We start from the raw sequence: 20656 nt of genomic DNA on the forward strand, positions 1-20656 counted from the left end.
GAACACTTAGGTTCACTTTAACATATGTTGTTTCTCATGTGTCTTCCTTGTAGAAATGTAATTTCATTTGGACGTCCTATATGGGTCTACATTGACGTCGCGTGCTCGTTGGATTAGGACTTGTATTGAAAACAGAGATTTTCTGGTGTCCAATCCCTTTCTGAAGCCGAACTGAGTTTCACCTACGTTTTCATCGAGCTTCCTATATACAGGGTGTCCCAGGCTAAGCATGCAGTAGAAGTTTCTAGAGAACTACACTATCAAGCTCGGAGATTTTTTGCACATCATAGTTTCACATCGAGATCTATCGATTAAAAATATTTTCAATATGGTGGCACTTCCGGAAATACCGGAAGTTGACAGCAAATTTCTTATTTTAAATGGGTGTCTCCATTTTTTATTACATACTTAAATTCTCTGTAAAATTTTATGAATTTTGATATTAAACACTCTATACCTAACATTGACCATTTTTGAGAAAAAAATATTTAAAATTTTTAAACGAAAAAAACTGCCTGTCAAAAATGTGTGTATAGCCTAAACGTCAAATTTAGTGATTACCACAGCCACTGTGCCATAAAGAGAAATCTGTGGCTATCTATTTCAAAAATTTAATTGTTCGAATGTCACCTAATAATGGCCGCAGCTGTCATAGAATTGAGCAATTAAAAAATTATCATACATCATTTTTTTTTTTCAAATGGAAACCCACTTTTTTATTTCACTAGTTAAAGGGCTTTTCAATTCGTTACTTTTTGACTATAGATGTTCCTATACCTAAAATAAATTGTTTTTAAGTTATTTAAGATTTAGTTTTAAAGCGTATATTTTTCTTGATTTTAACCAGTAGCTTATGACTTTAAACGTAAGTGATGTAAAACATTAGATCTGGCCATATCATATTGTGACGCTTTGTTCAAAAAGGAGCATCATTTCCGAGCCAACTTTGCTCTGTTTTTTTTTTCGATCATAAGGAATATTATTAATAATATCAACTATTAGAAATCACTAAAGAGCGAAAATACGAGATATATTTTTATAAATACACTTTTTAAACTCTCAAGGCAGGCAGTATTTATAATATAGGAAATTCAAATGATTCGTTGTCTGACAGACGGCAATAAATTGTCTGACCCTTTGACACTTAATGTCAAAGGAAGCTAGATAAAATGAAGAAAATTATACGTTTTCAAATTAAATCTTAAATAACTTATAAACGATTTATTTTAGGTATAGGAACATGTTAGTTAAAAAGTAACGAATTGAAAAACCTTTCCATCAGTGAAATAAAAAAGTTTAATCGCTCAATTCCATGACAGCTACCGCCATTATTATATGACATTTGAATAGTTTAATTTTTGAAATAGATAGTTACATGTCTTCTCTTTATGTCACAGTGGCTGTGGTAATCACTAAATTTGACTTTTAGGCTATACAAATCTTTTTGACAGGTAGCTTTTTTCGTCCAAAAATTTTAAATATTTTTTTTCTCAAAAACGGTTAATGTTAAGTATAGAGTGTTTAATATCAAAATTCATAGAATTTCACAAAGAATTTAAGTATGTAATAAAAAATGGGGGCACCCATTTAAAATAAGAAAGTTGCTGTCAACTTCCAGTATTTCCGGAAGTGCCGCCATATTGAAAATATTGTTAATCGATAGATCTCGTTGCAAAATAATGATGCGCAAAAAATCTCCGATCTAATTATTGCGGTTCTCTAGAAACTTCTAATGCCCGCTCAGCCTGGGACAACTTGTATACGTGTTTGGATGATATTAAGGAGGATTTTTAGGACGTGGCTCATCAGACTGATTATCCTGTGAACAGAGCATTTTTTTCGCGTTTGCAAAAATAACTAAGATAAATAATAAATAATATAAATAATAATAATAAATAATATATATATATATATATATATATATATATAATAACCAATATATATATAATATATATATATATATATATATATGGAGGGAGAGAGAGATGTATATATATATATATGTACATACATGTAGTAGGAATATATATATATATATATATGTATATATATATATATATATATATATATATATATATATATATATATATATATATATATATATATATATATATACATATATATATATATATATATATATATATATATATATATATATATATGTATATATATATATATATATATATATATATATATATATATATATATTATTATATTATTGTATTGATTTTTATATTATTTTATTATTATCTTAGTTATTTTGGAACTGGAACAAGGAAAAAAATGCTCTATATATATATATATATATATATATATATAATATATATATATATATATATATATATATATATATATATATATATATATATGTATATATATATATATATATATATATATATATATATATATATATATATATATATATATATATATATATATGTTGTTACAGATTCCGTGGGTCCACTATTTAAACTCACGATAAAATACTTAACGAATTTATTTGTTTCACTCTGTACACACAACTTATACTATTTACAACACAACTTATGCAACTACTATTACTCTAACGGTATTTCGCGGTATTTTCAAACTTTAGACTTCAAACTTCAAACTTCAAAACTTGTCCAACTGTCAAAGCGCGGGCCTTATATACCCCCTGGCGGTTATTTCTAGATTTTTCTAAAGAATTCTATAATTTTCTTTACTTTCTGGCGAATGCGCCAGGTTCCTAAATGCAAGCCGCGACTATCCAGCAGTACGCAGTTATGCAACCAGTAATACACCTTGACATTGCCCCCTCTCAAATTTGATCGTCCCGATCAAGGTTTCCTGTCTGGTATCTCTTCAATCGATCCAGATGAACTACTTTCATCTTACTTCTAGGGCTGCGTTGAATCCGGTACACAACATCATTTATCCTCTTGATGACTGTATAAGTACCTTCCCATGCTGGAGTTAACTTTGGGGACCTTCCTTTCTTGCGCTGTGGGTTATACAACCATACCCTATCGTCCTGTTGAAATCCCGTAGAATTAGCTCTGAGGTCGTAACGAGCTTTCATCCGGTCACTTGCTAGCGTAATCTTACTTCTCACGGCCTTATGAATTCCCAATAATCTTTCCTTCCTAACGATTCTTTCAAACGACAGTCCAACGTTATCTTGTTCCATTTTTCCTCCAGATCGAGTACTTGGTCCTTGTCTAGCTGCGCAAATCTTACAACGTTGACACCATTTCTTAACATCTTCACAATAATCCACCCAGTTAAAACGGTCTCTCAGCTTGCTCAGGGTCTTGTTTACCCCAAGATGGGCTGCAGTTTTACCACCATGAATTTCTTCCAATACCTGGGTAACTTTCTTCCTTGGTACCAGTAACTGAGTTGTTACTGTCCTGCCATCCGCACTTTCCCAAGTGCGCTTTAACAATCCATTCTCAATAACCAGTGAATTCCACTGAGCCCAGAGAGCTTTGAAAACGAGCCCACTGTCCGCAATATCCTGCCACGGTGGTCTCTCGCCGTTACCTTCCTTGAGCCGTAGTATTGCTCCGATGTCTGGATCTTCCATTTGATCTTTCCTCAATTGTATCGTCGTCCATTGTTCGTCAGTTCTCAGTATAAAATTCTTTACTCTGATAGTGCTTTTGCGATGTTGCATTTTCTTGCCCAAGGTAGCTCGTCGTCGATTCGGTTTGTTGTCGATAATTTGTACCCGTCCTACACGGCACCCAACGGTTTTCTCTAGTTTCCCGAACACAGTCTTCTTGGTATCACCAGGTATCATCACAATTTTCGATGATATTTCTTCCATATTTCCTGGTTTCTTCTCTTTAGATACAGAAAATTCCTCATTTCCGATTTTTAGGATGTTTCTATGGTGATCAAACGAAAAACCATGTTGACTGATCACATCCATACCCATGATAAAATCATCTTCAATGTCTGCCACTAAAACGCTATGCCGAAACTTCAAATTCCCTAACTCCAATTCCATGAAAGCCTCTCCCCGTACAACGGCCATTTCCCCGTAACTGTACGTAAATACACTCTTCTTCTAGAGGCATCATCTTCAATGCTTGCACTGAGTTAGTCCGCACCAACGATACCATAGCGCCTGTGTCGACAGTCATTCGAATTCTTCTACCATTGACCTTCCCGTTGATCACCAAGCTGTCAGCGGTTTTTCCTAGACTCCTAACGGAAAACATCCTAGAGGCTGTTTTCTTCAGCCAATACTCGCTCATTAGTGTTGATTTCCTGGTGTCTATGTTCTCTCGATGGTAAACGGAATCGCATTTGGACGCGGCAATCCCGTTTGATGTGGCCATTCCTGCCATATCTATAGCAACTTATGTCCTGGGATCTTCCGATGTGCCGATGTTCTCTTAATGATGAACGGAATGGCATTTGGATGCGACAATCCCGTTGGATATGGCCATTCCTGCCACATCTATAGCACCTAATATCCTGGGATCTTCTCTGGTTCTCTGTCTGGGTGTTGTTGACTCTCTTGTTCACTAGTAATTCACATAGTTTATTAAACATCTCCTCCAAACGTATGTGAGAACTCTTTGGCTGTTCCTCAACCGATACCGAGCCTATCTTCGGTTTAGGAATGGCGCTAAATGCAGCTTCTATTCCCAGCGCCCTGACGAGTACTTCGCTGCTGGTAGAAAATTGGGATATTTGCAGCGCCCTCTGCAATTCGTTGTCCTCAGTCCGCTGATAAAGCACTGAGCAGCGAGTTCTCCCTAAATCCTTCCGGTACTTCTGGATATGCTAGGTGTACCAGCCGTTATGTAAAGTCTGCTTCGAATTCCTGCAGACTCTCGGACACTCTGCAGGCGTGTCTTGATCTGGGCCTGGTAAAGTTGGCGTCGATGTTGGTCGCCATATCTTCTGTCCAGTGCAGCGACCAAAGTTTCTGGTATTCCTGCTGTTGGGTTGCAGGAATAGTTTGCAACAGTTCCAGGGCAGGGCCACGCAGCGCGATGACAAATGCCGCTGCTTTCTCCTGGTCGGTCCATCCGTTGGCAGCGGCGGCTGCTTCAAACTGGCAGTGGTACATAGTCCAGGTGGTTTGTCCATCGTAGGTTGGGGCCTTGAGGTTCGCAGTTCCATGAACGCCAGGTGTCCTCATTTGTACCTTGGTCTTCTGTAGGTCCATCTCCAATTTTTCCATTTTCTGCTGAAGGCGTTCCTCCAAGATCTTCTACAACTTCTTGGAAATGGTTCTCCCTGCCGTTTTTCCAGGTCTTCAAAATTCTTCTGTAGTCGAAATTCCTGATTTTCCAAAGTTTTCTTAAGACGGTCCTGATCTTCTTGTCTTTCCCTGTGACGTCGCTCCTCCACACGAATTTCCAAGTTTCCTAATATTTTCTCAAGCCGGTCCTGTTCTTCTTGTTTGTCTTGTTGTCGTTGTATTTTTAAATCTTCGAAAATTTTCTTAAGCCGGTCCTGTTTTTCTTGTTTGTCTTGTTGTCGTTGAATTTTTAAATCTTCGAAAGTTTTCTCAAGCCGGTCCTGTTCTTCTTGTTTATCTTTCTGGCGACGCACTTCTAGATTTTCTACAATTTTCTCCAACCGTTCTTGTCTAATTTCTTGATTCTCCATAAGCATTTTCTGTAGTTGGTCTTGTTCTTCTTGACGTCGTAGTTTTTCCTCTTCTTTTTTCTCTTTCCAATCGGGCTCGTTCTTCTTCTCGTTCTTTACGGAGTCTTTCTTGATCTTCTGCTTTTCTTTCGCAGCCTCTTTGTTCTTCTGCCTTTTCTTCTCATATTCTCCATAAAATCGCCCAATAATTTGCTTACTTCCTCCATTTTCTTCGCTTGCTCCCTTGTACCAACCATAAAAACACTATAATTGGGTCTAAAAAATCTTCCAATCCACTTAATTTCTTCTTAAAATCCTCTTGAGTCGCACTTCCGACACCAATTGTTACGGATTCCGTGGGTCCACTATTTAAACTCACCATAAAATACTTAACGAATTTATTTGTTTCACTCTGTACACACAACTTACTATTTCATGTTCTGTCAACTTATGCAACTACTATTACTCTAACGGTATTTCGCGGTATTTTCAAACTTTAGACTTCAAACTTCAAACTTCAAAACTTGTCCAACTGTCAAAGCGCGGGCCTTATATACCCCCTGGCGGTTGTTTCTAGATTTTTCTAAAGAATTCTATAATTTTCTTTACTTTCTGGCGAATTCTCATAAAATATCTGCACTCATTTCTGGGACACCCTGTATATATATATATATATATATATATATATATATATATATATATATATATATATATATATATATATATATATATATATATATATATATATATATATATATATATATATATATATATATATATATATATATATATATATATATATATATATAGTATATATATATATATATATATATATATATATATATATATATATATATATATATATATATATACAGGGTGTCCCAGAAATGTGAAGATGCAGAACCATATTATGAAATGGTTAGATCTGGCCAAAAGAAACATATTTTCTCTTTACCATTTTTTAAAATAGGATTTAAAATAACTGAGTTATTTAACTTTGAAAGTTTAAAAAAAAATTGCGACATTTTGAGAGCCGCCGGGGAATCTCGCGGTCCTCGGCGTGGGGAGGAGAGATCGCGGATCTCAGCTTGTTCGCCGCCCGCTGTTGCCACATCGACTAGAAAGACTTAAAAAGTACTTGCAAAATCCCACACCATCCAAGAGGTTCTGCAGAGGTGCGTTACTTTTTTTAAGTGGGTGATAGCCAGTAATACTTTTTCACATTACAATACAAAATAAACTAAAAAGAAAAAAACTTACCAAACAATAAAAAAGATATCCCTATAGCAAAGAGATACAATTGCAGAGCTTTCTTTTTTCATTTTACCACTCTTAAAACTGCCACATAACACTACACTTAATAACATCACTTCAATACCATTTTAACAACACTATGCAAATTTTCAACTGTGGAAATATTGGCTCCCCTATTAATTTTAGAGCTAAATCGTAAATGGTTTTTAAAGATACATTACAAATTTGCACAAGGGGATCCAATATCTCGACAGTTCAAAATTTGCATGGGATATCCTATATTTCCAACGATGATGCACCACCCGGTATACCCTTCGCTTCTTGACTGCATGCTATTACAATAATTGTTCAACATGACGACCTCCATTTCCAATACATGCTCTCCTTCTTCTGAGCATGGAATTTTTAACGTTTTGTAGCAATTCTTCGTTGCTTTTCCCGAATCCTTCAAATGCTGAACCATACTTACAAAGGTTCGAGCATTAGGGATTTATCTATTCGGATACTCTTCGGAATAAGTCTCCGAGCTTCTACAGCGCTTTCCCCTGCCAGAAAGTACCTATGCTCTTAGCATATCCACCTTCTTCGGATTTGTATACTCCATCGCGATTTGCCTATACCGATACCGATTACCGACACAAAAATATGCACTAACGAACATTTCACAACACTTTAAACACAATCTCCGATCACTTTCTCGAATTTTAAAAGCTCGATAATATTAGAAATTAGATCGATTTCTAATAGTGTACATGCTTTGTGTACATGCGATTAATAATGACGTTAATATAATACAGGAATCTGTAATTTTCTCCCCACCGCCCATTTCATTGGAAAAAAAACGGCGGCAAGTTTTCTGCTTTTGAAATTACGATCGATGGCATTTTATTGTGTAAAAGTGGATGGTAAATGGCATCGATCGTACTTTCTCAGGCAATTTAACGTCTTAGCAGGTATACTTATTTTTTTTAAAAAAAGCTTTATAGAAAAAAATAGCTGAACATATTAGTAGCTTTATTACTAATTAAACTATTCAAAACATGTTCTGATATTACTAAAAAATTTAAGTAAAAATATAAAGAATTTTATAGTTTGACGACGTTATAATTAACAATAGGCAAATGGAAAAAAAATTACCTAACTACATATTAGAGACATAATTCCATACCTAGAAATACCGTATGGTCGAAAAAAACGGCGTCCAGAATGGCTTGAAAATAACGGTCGGTGACATTCTCCATAAAATTTTACACATAAATTGACAGCGATCTTTATATCATAGCCATCGCTGACGCCGTTTTTTTACGACCATATTAATATTTCCCATTAATCACATGGTGGCAATACTAATTTATATTTAAAGAGATATATTTAAATGCGTATAAACTAGGTATTTTATTAGCAATCATATTTAAGCTATTATCACTCATATCATATTCTAATTATTTGAAACTTGAAACATAATATTTACTCCTATTATATTCATGTAACTAAATTTTCTAATATTAATAACTCTCTGATAATAAAAAAACAAGAGTGTGTTTTGAAAAAGTAAAGCATAATTACTGTGTATTGACTTTATTGTGAAAAGCAACCTATTTGAAACACATTTACGTAACTACAGAATAGTTTAAAAAAGAACTTACACACATGTTTTTTAGTCTATTTTCTTTATTATATTTGAAAACTACAGTCCCCCTTCCAATACATAAAAACATTTATATTCAAATATACTCTAGATAGAGCTCCAATTTTTATATGAAATGAGAATTTGTTCACACATAAACTACCGTATGATCGAGAAAAAACGGCGTCAACGATGGCTATGAAATGAAGGTCGCTGTCATTTTTATGTAAATTTATATAGGAAATGTCATTGATCGTCATTTCCCAGCCAATTGGACGCCGTTTTTTTTTCGATCATATGGTTACATTTTATGTATTTTTATTCTTTAATTTTAATTACTACAAATGGTCTTGATATTTTTCTTTTGAATACATATATTCTTGTTACTCTCTTTCATCTTTGTCTCTAATATACAGATGCATTACAATTTGTTGTTAGTATATTTATGTAATCATTTCATAAATCCTAAAAATAAAAATGGTTATAACATAAAAATATGTTCATATAAATATGTTCAATTTTTAATAACCCATTCACTAAATGAGATTGTGAGACAACATACAGGTAGCTGTTTAAATAATTTTCAATCTTTGTATGTAATAATAGATTTCACATATTATATGCATTACACAATATCTATTACCTGCAATAATAAAAGATATTTTCTTTAAAGTGTATAATTCTATCTAACACACTTCTAATAAAGTATACTCTGACTCTTTTGAACATTTGTTACAGCTTCTAATAATTAGGTATATCGATAACTTCCTAAGAAATTTTGTTAGCACTTTTAGTTAGTTTACCATTTTTCTCAATATATTCTGCATAATATATGACTCGATACATTCACCTAGAATAAAATCAATAATATCATTTATGAATAGAAAACTACATGTATAACTCCGTTAATATTTGCAATTTCAGACCAGAACTTGTCTGAAGAGAACTTTCTTGGTTTGTTTAAAAATATCTTACCGTATAACATAAATTTACATCTGAATTAATCTAATCAGATCAAATTTTCTTCATAGTATAGAAAACATCGAAACTATTTGACTGGTAATCGAGCTATCAATAAGCTGACACTAAAATTTAATGCATAATTAAATGGGATAATTATTTTCATGTAAAAAAACTTTATACTTAATAAGACCACAGGGAGTACATAATAACAGTGTTACTGAGATTTTTGATTTAATGTATTGCTTGGTATTTGTAGATCTATTATTGTATTGTGATTACAATTGCCTTCTTCTCCATTGATGCATCCTAATTTAAGATTACTGATTTTCTAATACATAATTAAAGTGAAATTATTTTTCCTACCATTACATAATTAATTTCTTCCTACCATTAGGTAGATACCTGAAAGGTTAATAAATTAAAAACGAATTTATTAAGACATTTAAACTGTTTACCTCATTTCTCACATATTTTTGACACCAAACATTATAAATAAATCAAAAAATATTCGTATACCAACTGAATTATATGATATTTCATTTTGAATAATAAAAGTACTTTTTTACAGGTTTATTTGGCATTGTTTGCATTGTTTTTTGTTGTTTTCTGTTTTGTTTTTGTGCGAGTTTAATAACCCACGATTAACCTTAAACATAACCTTAAACTACACACCATACTAGGGATGTACGATTCGAATCGATTATTATCAAATCGACGTGATTTTTATCAAACGATTTTTTGGTATAATCGATCTTTTTTTTTAAATCGAAGACCGATTTTATTTATACAGTTTTACAGGTTTATTTATTTGTTAGAATTTAGAATAAGAAAAAACACTTTAGTTTTGCTGGAATATTTGTTTGCAGTGCATCCCTAGTAAAAGGCCATCTAGCAATGAACTGAAAAATTAAGTGTAAGTGCTCGCTGCCGATGTTTGTTTATCACTTTGATATCAGGTGTCAGATTGTTGTCGGGGCTTCCCATATTTTTATATTTTAGATAACGTAGAATATTCTTTGATTTTACCTTAATTCTTTCTTGGGTATACCCTTTCTTGTACTTTTATTTTATTTTGGGATATCCCTACTCCATACATTAAACATTTAGAAAATTGATTTATCTATCTTTATATAACCACCAAAACGTTGACCCATAATAGTAATACATCAGTCCAGTAGAGGACGCTAAGGTAAAAATTTCTAAATAAAAAATTTGTAATTTGTAATTCCTTCAGTGTTTTTCGGAAATCGTTGTCGGGGTTGCGTCGGTTTTGAAGAAATGAAGAAAAGCCCCGGACTGTCTACCATCAGCCTCCGGATATGAGTAGTTATTAAAGCAAGTTTTTTAACATTTTTTATTGTATTTATGAGTTTAGTGTTTGATTATTATCATGTGAAAAATTTTTAAATAATATTTTAAAAGTGATAGGCATGTGATAGGTTTGTGATGTCAGTTTAATAGATATTTGGTGTGTATGTGTTTACGTATATGTGTGCTGGATAAAAACACTTTCATTAAAAGGGTAAGCTCTAACTAAACATTAAAGGTTATAATTGTTTATTGAAACAATTGAAAATATTTCCTAATATGGCGAAAAAGAAGCTATAATTGTTAAGATTTATTTTTTCAGTTTACTCCACTGTAAAAAAGTATTTAAAATATTGCGCGTTTCTCTAGAATTAGTAGAGCAATCTACACTAATATGAATAAAATGAATTTTCGTATTTTTTCTGTAGCAACTTAAAATAATTGAATTTATAGATAAACATGCAGAATGTGGGTATGGTAGGAGGTGGCAACGTTGCATTCTCTCCGACACTCTCTATGCCCGGTAAACAGAATTTCCCGGGAGTGAACAGTGGCACTCAAAGTTTTTCAACATTTTCCGGAAAATGTCAAGAAAAAATATAAAATTTTCAACATTTTTTTTTCGCAAAAACCTCATAGGCGTGTTTCTGGGGTTGAACTATACTACCAGTTAAAATATCTGCACTCATTTCTGGGACACCCTGTATATATATATATATATATATATATATATATATATATATATATATATATATATATATATATATATATATATATATAGCTATATATATATGCTGTATATATATATATATATATATATATATATATATATATATATATATAGTTTATTAAATCGACGGAGTCAGACCCGGTACGTTTAAGATAGGCCGTCAGACCCGGGGTATATCGGACGAAAAATGTTCTAGCGATGCCTTCAGCCCCTGATGCTGGACCGTTTAATTTGTCCCATTTATATAAAAAATAGAGGTTTATTCGTTTTCGCCAGACCAAAGCCAGACCCACGACGTTGCCGCTTTTAATTCTCAAATATTTATATTAGAATTATTATTAATATTATCTATATTAGACGAACGGACTTTTTGACGCGGTAATTGATGACAACGGACTTCTTTTGACGCGGTAATTGATGACAGTGCAGAAGTAAAAACGGTGCATTTTTGCTATAGTGAATATTATTGTACTTGTTAGTATTAGATATATTCTGTCTTATAAATGCATCTGTACGAAAGCGTTTTTTATCTGAAATTCTTTTTAAAATTAAATTTCTTTTGTAATAAGCATAATCAAGTTACAAAGCATTATCAATTTCCTGTTTAGTAGATTTTTGTAAGTGTTTACTAAGTGATGATGGAGGGAACCCTGTTTATCATCTTTATACTTTAAAAGAAAAAAGTTTAGCTACTTCTACAACGAAATCATAGCATCGAAATAAATTTTTAGATATCGTACAATTTTTTGACAGGACGATCGATTCCGACAAAGAAAAAAATTAGTTACTTCTACAACGATATCGTAGCATCGATATAAATATTTAGGTACTGTACAATTTTTTGACACGACGATCGATTCCGAGGACTGTCATTTCTAAGGTAATTTTAGACGCCGTGTTTCGAATCATATGGTATGTGTGTATTTATCATTAACCTTTTTTTCTATTTTGTTAAAAAAGAATTATTTTAACTTATTTTTTTATTACATACAGATATGAGGGCGCCAATTTAAAAATTTGCACTGTGGGCAAGACGGGAGAAAAAAGATGCTCATTTAGAATATTAAGAAATTCAGACAAAAAAATGAAAATAAGGATTCTTTGAAGATTGTTTCTACTAGTTTTATTTAAAAATATAAGTAATATAAGGTCTAATCTGGCGAGTTGAGTTTGGATGAGACTAAACAAAATTTTTTAAAATATAGGTACTTCTGTATATGTATAACCATATGCGAAAATGTCAAAAATTGACATATTATGATATGTCATTCAATTGAGGGTGCATCCAAACCAAAAACGGCGTATCGGCGTAACGGCGTAACGACCTTGAATAGATTTCCAGTAATTCTATTGGCTGAAAAATTCATCTGTCAGAAATTTTATCTGTCAAATTCATCTGTCAAAAATTTCAGCTAATAGAATTACTGGAAATCGATTCAAGGTCGTTACGCCGTTACGTCGATACGCCGGTTTTTAGGATAGTGTGGATACACTCAGAGTGTAATTTTGTATCGAATAATGTCAAAACACAAATACGACGACTGATTTAAACGAAACAAATTTTAGGTATTACTACAACGAAATTATAGTACCGAAATAAATTTCTAGGTACTCGTACAATTCTTTGACCCATCGATCGATTTAGATGAAAAAAATCTTTAGTTACTTCTGTAATGTATTATAATAGTACCGTAATTTTCTGACACGATGATCGATTTAGATGAAAAAAAAATGTAGGTACTTCTGGTACTTCTACAACGAAACCGTAGCATCAAAATACATTTTTAGTTACTCGTACAATTTTTTGAGACGGTGATCGATTTGGATGAAAAAAATTTTAGATACTCGTACAATTTTTTGACACGACGATCGATTCTGACGATTGTCATTTCAAAGGTAATTTGACGCCGTTTTTTGGAATCATATATATGCCATGTGTATACTTATCTAATAAGTAAAGTGTATTCATTTAGAATATTAAGAGATTCAGACGAAAAAAATCAAAATAGGTAGTAAGTATCTTAAGATTGTTTCTACAAGTTTTATTTAAAATTGTAACAGAGAACTATTACTATAGGGGTCCCTCTCGGACCGCTTGGCTTAGTCCATTATAAAAAGAGCGAGGGACAGTAGGTAGAAAAAAACATATGATTTGATTTGTCACGGAAACGTAAAGTTTATTAATAAAAAGTGTTTTGTTGAAATTCTTCGAGTTTTATCATAAAAGTTTATGGTTCGACACCCAACAAATTATAACGAATCCCCGTCCCTGTCACAAAATATAAATAATTTAAAGTCTATTCTGGCGAGTTGAGTTTGGATGAAACTGTAAACAAAATGTTTAAAAGTGTAATGTAATCATTGAAATTTAATAAAATTCCTATAGCAGTAAAGTAGTAAAAAGTGTAGGTTTAAAAGCATGAACTTCTGGGAAGTCCCTATTTGTATAGATTGGGAACCACCTACTTTTCTGGGAAACCCATACTTTCAAGTTCAATTTATTAGAATTATGATTAAAACAAAGCACTATTCTGATTCATATTGCAATCAATGAATATTAATATTATATTACCATATATTACCCTAATTAAGTTTTCGACTACGAAGTAAATATAGATAGAAGGTAGAACATATTATAGAGATGCAACCATAGAACGTGTTTATCATATTTATATGGTGTTGGTAGATAGCATCCAGCCGTAAACTGAATATACAACGTATTACTTGTAGCAATCAACATTTTTGTTATACACTAAAATTACTATTTTAGATCTTAGTGAACGTAGTAATCTAATAAAATTAATTATTGTACTGATTAGCTACCCTATAATCGAAAAAAAAAATTAGCGTCAGCGATGGCTATGGAATGAAGGTTGCTGTCATTTTATACCGGGTGCATCTCAAAAGTGGTCCACCGCTATAACTTTTTTATTTATTTTTCTGCTGGATAAAAAACGAGATTTGGTATGTTAGTATATGACATAAATTGGAATTGATTGACGTATTCAATTGTTTTTGGTCACTTCCAGTTTCACAGGAAAATGACTACAACTTATTAAATGACACCCCTGTATATTTTTACATTATTCGGTAGAAAATGACACTCTGAATAGAATAATATATCATAATATGTCAACTTTTGACATTTTCGCTTAAAAAAATCGTATTTTAAATTTCTATCTATTATAGAGTGCCATGGATGTGTTAAAAACACCAACTTTAATCAAGGAGCCTTTGGAATAGATTTGATAGCGTCTAATGATTTTCGTCTCTTTGTCCGGGCCCGTTAAAAGATATCAAAATCGAATTTTTAATCATATCTCAAAGTTTTTCAAACGAAACGAAGGGGGCCTGGATAGTTATTTGGAAAAGCATTTTTCTAGCTTGAATACTTGCCTCACAATTTGGTGACTTTGAGCCAAATTGTCATTATGAACCGCATGTTACAAATAAATCATATGTGAAAAATGGAATTACCATATTATGATATGCCTTTCTATTCAAAAGTGTGTATTCACTATCGAAAAATGTAATGGGGTATTATTAATTTCAAAATGTTGTAGTCATTTCCGCGTGAAACAGGAAGTGACCAAAACAATTGAATACGTCAATCAATCCTGCATTTATGTTATATACTAACATCAAACTCGTTTTTTTTATCTGACAAAATAAAAAAAGTTTGTAAGAGTAAGCACTTTGAGACGCACCCGGTATACGACGATCAATTTAAATGAAAATAATTTTTAAATACTTACAATACTACAACGAAGTCGTAGTATCGAAATAAATTTCTATGTAATCGTACAATTTTTTGACACGACGATCGATTTAGACGAAAAAATTTTAGGTACTACATTTCTACAGCGAAATCACAGCATCGAAATAAATTTGTAGGTACTCCTACAATTCTTTGACACTACGCGCAAATCGATTTAGATGAAAAAAAATTTAGTTACTTCTACAACGAAATCATAGCATCGAAATAAATTTTTAGGTACTCCTGTACAATTTTTGACCCGCGCAAATCGATTTAGATGAAAAAAAATTTAGTTGGCTTCTACAACGAAATCATAGCATCGACAACAAATTTAGGAAAACGCTGGCTCTTGGACCCGCCAATCGAAATAATTTTGTTTCTAATATTTATTAGCCGGGAACATTCGATTTTTTTCCGTCTCAATTTCTTAATATTCTAATTAGAGTATGAGCATTTTGTTTTCTACCAAATGATAACACGGCTATATTCGTTTCCTTTAATAGTTTGCTTTACCGTGTTGCCGGTTCTTGGGTCTGAATACACGATTCAACGTAAATCGGCTTATACACTTATACTAATGTCGAAGGTGCCGCCGCCCGTGTCAATACCTCGGTGTACCCCCCAATCGTATATAAAACGAAAAAACCATTTTTTCAGGCCCAGCTGAAATTTGGTCAGGGGAAGTGGGGAAACCGTTCTAGACGATAACCACTGAAATCGTACTCAGACCCGACCCCGGGCCTGAAATGTCGAAATCGGGTCTGAGCCCAATGAAGCAATGTAGTTTTTGGGCTCGTATAAGCGGTTTAATAAATCTATATATATATATATATATATATATATATATATATATATATATATATATATATATATATATATATATATATATATATATATATATATGCTGCTATATATGCTATCATATATATATATATATATATATATATATATATATATATATATATATATATATATATATATATATATATATATATATGTATATATATATATTTAATATATTATATTTTTTTTATTTTTTTCGTTTCCGAAGTTTCCGAAGAGCTCCTCCATGTACTGCCTCCATCTTGGGAGTTTTTTTATCTGTTTCTGTAATGATGCCATTGTCCGTGTCTAGGATTACTCCTCTACCCCACCCTCAATATCCTCCGGTTGCTGCCTTTATTTTCTAATGTAGGTTGAAGCTGTCATGTTTTGCTTGTAACATTTCGATTTCTACACATCTTTCCTGAAGCCTCCTTGATTGCTTTCAAGACTTGTCTATGCGCTTCCTTGTATTTTTGGTTATCTTTGTTTCGGTGTTGCCTTCTCTCCTCCATAAGTCTCAGGATATTATGAGTCATCCATCAACTTTTAATGTAATTTAAAAATTGTTCTTTATTTCTAGAAAATATTAAATATGTCAAACCAAACCTTACATTTTAGTCATATACTACTCTTATAAAATTTACCTTTATTTTTCTTCCAGAATCCGAAAACCAATTAATATATAGGTGTTCCGTTACAAAAAACACAACTTGATATGTAACTTTTTTTGGGGACACCCTGTAGAACTCTCTATATTTTAAAAATGTGCTCTGAATTAACCTACATATGTTCACAAAATGTCATTTCAATACAAACTGTTGATGTCGTTCCCCTTGGAACCTCCACGGCGCAAAAAAATGGATTTGCGATTTTTATAATTGAAATTTTACACGTTTGTATTATTGTAATGGAACTTATGTCAAAGGGTTCATGTCTATTAGTAATTTTTTAATAATTAGTTTACTCATTAATACAAAACAGTAGAAAACCGTATATTAAATAATGACAGTATCTTTTTCGAACTAAATAGGATGCAGTGGAATTACCATATTAATTTAATTACAGGCAATTACTGGATTATGGTGGTTTATACGACAGAGAAAAATTATTTTGGAAAGATATTCGAGACGTTATTATAACTGCTGCATGTGCACCTCCTGGAGGAGGAAGAAATCCAATTTCCCCAAGATTTGTTAGGCACTTTGGCATGTTATTGATTCCACCGCCTAACGAAATGGCCTTGAAAGTTATTTACAAGGTAACATTTGTAACCAAATAAATAATACTCCATACTAATACAAGATCAACAAAATGCAGCCTGCTCCTTGAAGATGCAGTTGTTAGCAATTGCTGTAAGGCAATATATAAGTATATATCATCTGAGGCGCTGCTACGATAGTAGAATGTTTAATCGCTTGGTTTGCGTTTTTCGTACTACATGAGCATTTATTCATAGGGACCCAACCGCCAATTTCTTGTTTTAAAAAAAACGCGTTTAACTTTGATATCTTATCATTTATCATTCCACTTTTTGAAAGACCTGTAGTTAACAATATAATAATGCATTTAAATTAAGAAAAAAAACTGATTATTATTGTTTTTTTGTTAAATATGGAAGTGGCGGCTCGTGACCCGTTGGTCTGGGTAGGCAACAAGATTTTGGTTGCAGCTATCTGCCCCCCCCCCCTAAATTTACATAATACCCTAACCCAGTTCGTAAATATATGTTATCTCTGGGTTAAAAACATAGCTCAAGAATTTTTAGGACAAAACTAAAGCAAAAATAGCAGCATTCAACGTAATGACATAATGATTGACATAATATACAAGTATAGTTTTTTTCTATCTCCTCAGATGCTAATTTTTAATACTTATATATATACTTATATATATATATACTTATATATATATTTAATACTTATATATATATATATATATATACATAAATAAGATAGATAATAGTAGCATGGAGTAAATCATAGGATTGAATTTTATTGCATTTATTTACGCAAACTTAAAAATTCGTAAGTATACGGGGTCCGGCAATAGTACGTCGGGCATCTGTAGCTCCTAGAATAAAAAACTTGGGAATTTTGTTTAAGTGAAAAGCTAAAGTATGTATGAAGATGTATTTCGGGTAAATATTTTAACTTCTATAGGGTGGCTCAAAAAAGTGTGAGTCGATCGGGATGATTTTTTTTAAATGGAACACCCTGTATATTATTGCATTTTTAGCTTTCTTTCAGATCACTTTACATAATCCTAAGATATGAGTAAATCTATTTCGATAGTTTCAGAGATATTAAAAAATAAATCAAAAATATATATTTATCAATCCTTCTTAAAAAAAAAATATTAAAAATACAAGAACTGTTCTGAACGCAAAACTATATTAGATATTTACTTTAGATAGTCTGTTCTAACTTTGTTATAAATATTGTAATCGTAAATCACACAGGATGTCCAATATTTTACGCCACACTTTCAAAAATATAAAATAACTTTTCTTCGTTTTTTTAAATGGAACACCCTGTATGTTATTTTTTTATTTGATGGAGAATTAAAAAATGAACATTTTTTGTACTTACAGTATTTTAAATTTTTTAATACTTTTCCGGATACACGCAGTACTATTTCATATGGCGCTTTAAATGGTAAAATACGAGGGAAAAATCATTGGGTGGCTTTAATAAAAATTTACTGTGGAAAATGCCATATGAGATACAAAACTTGGAATATCTGCAAAACCGTTAAAAATTTTGAAATACTCTAAATGCAAAAAATGTTGATTTTTTAATTTTCCATCTATTGAAAAAATAATATACAGGGTATTCCATTTAAAAAAAACAAAGAAAAATTATTTTATATTTTAGAAAGTATGGCGTAGAATTTTAAACATCCTGTATAATTTACGATTTCCATATTTATAGCAAAGTAAGTACAGACCATCTAAAGTAAATATCTAATATAGTTTTGATTTCAGGACAGTTCTTGTATTATTAATTAATTTTTTAAGAAAGGCTGAAAAATATATAATTTTTATTTATTTATTAATATCTCTGAAATTATCGAAATATATTTACTCATGTCTTAGGATTATGTAAAGTGATCTGAAAGGAAGCCAAAAATGCAATAATATACAGGGTGTTCCATTTAAAAAAAATCATCCCGATCCACTCACACTTTTTTGAGCCACTCTATAGAAGTCAAAATATTTTCCTGAAATACATCCTAGTACATACTTTAGGTTTGCACTTAAACAAAATTCCAAAGTTTTTTATTTTATGAGCTACAGATGCCCGACGCACTATTGCCGGACCCTGTATATTATAAACAATTAAATTTACAATGTAAAATAGATTCTCTTATTCATATACGAGTACATACCTATATATTTCGAGACTAATAAAAAAAGGAAAGAATAGGTAATTATGTTTTATATATTAAATTGATGATTAGATCTCTTAATAAAGAAAATTTATTTATTATTATATCAGTAAAATAATTAGATTGTTGAAGAGCTGTGAAAATACCTATTTGGAATGAAAGTAAGGCAAGTGACGATAAACGTTTATTTTTCATCGAATTTCTACTAACAATTTTAATGCATTTCAATCATGAAAGATGTCTCTCAACCCAAGTACTTGTAAATGGTGTATTATCAATCAAAACAAATCATTTGCAACTTTCTGGAAATGTCTTTCCAGGATCATTCTCCTTAAATTATTTTATAATCGAAAATTATCATAACTATTATTAATACCTGCAATTTATTCATTAATTATTTATGTTGGTCAAAAACATTGCGGTAAAAGTTTGTTAAATCAGATATTAAATGCTTCGGGACTTTTTTATAGGATTCTTTAGATTTCTGGGAATCAGCAATAGATAGATAAAAATAATTGAGACATATCTGCAAACCTTATTTCTAAATGTATAACAATGTTATCTAATATTTAATAAAATAAAATAAAATTCGCAAAGAAGTTTTTTGACTTCCCCCCTTTTATTAACATATCGAATTGAAACAGTACGCTGAGACTTTTCTGTATGGTCTGCTTGGACGGAATAAAACAACGCGCTTTTTATTTCGGATTCTACACAGCATATGTATGGCGCACCCACTTAGTGGAATTGTCCGTTTCATGAAATGAATGTTTCTAATTTGCTAATCCTGTTTTCTAATTGTTTCTTGAAAAAAAATGTTTCTAATTTGCTGTAAATGTTTTTTTTTGAATCTCCATATAAAAGTTCTAAATACTACGTATAATGAATCATATGAAATATCGGGACAAATCGGGATGAACTATCCCGTTAATTCTAAGCCTATAACAGATCACATATACACAATAGATAGGCAACTCTCATGCATTAAATATGTCAGGAGAAATTGAAAAGGTCAAAGACGAAATAATGGGTGGCGACATCGAACGTGTGGCGAGAAAATCACATTTTAATATTAACATTTTAAAATACAGGTATCTAAATTGTCAACTGAAGAAATATTTTATAGATTCCTTTTTTTTTCAATGTTTTAGTAGGGTGGGAAATTTAAAATGATTTTTTCTTTAGATATAAGTACAATTTGTAAATAAATCCA

The 20656-nt window shown here is 31.6% G+C and overlaps 1 long non-coding RNA gene across 1 annotated transcript; it reads right to left on the reverse strand.

Annotated features, from left to right (window-relative positions):
- Positions 1 to 9376: 9376 nt before the first annotated feature.
- LOC115878312 lies at positions 9377 to 9803 on the reverse strand. The gene is made up of 2 exons (XR_004049492.1): positions 9617 to 9803; positions 9377 to 9558 (listed from the first exon to the last, which is right to left on the reverse strand). It is a non-coding gene; the product is annotated as an uncharacterized LOC115878312 (long non-coding RNA).
- Between the last annotated feature and the right edge of the window lie 10853 nt (positions 9804 to 20656).

This window comes from Sitophilus oryzae, unplaced genomic scaffold (genome assembly GCF_002938485.1).
Source record: "Sitophilus oryzae breed Bouriz unplaced genomic scaffold, Soryzae_2.0 scaffold_1508_pilon_pilon, whole genome shotgun sequence".
In the NCBI taxonomy this organism is placed as follows: domain Eukaryota; kingdom Metazoa; phylum Arthropoda; class Insecta; order Coleoptera; family Curculionidae; genus Sitophilus; species Sitophilus oryzae.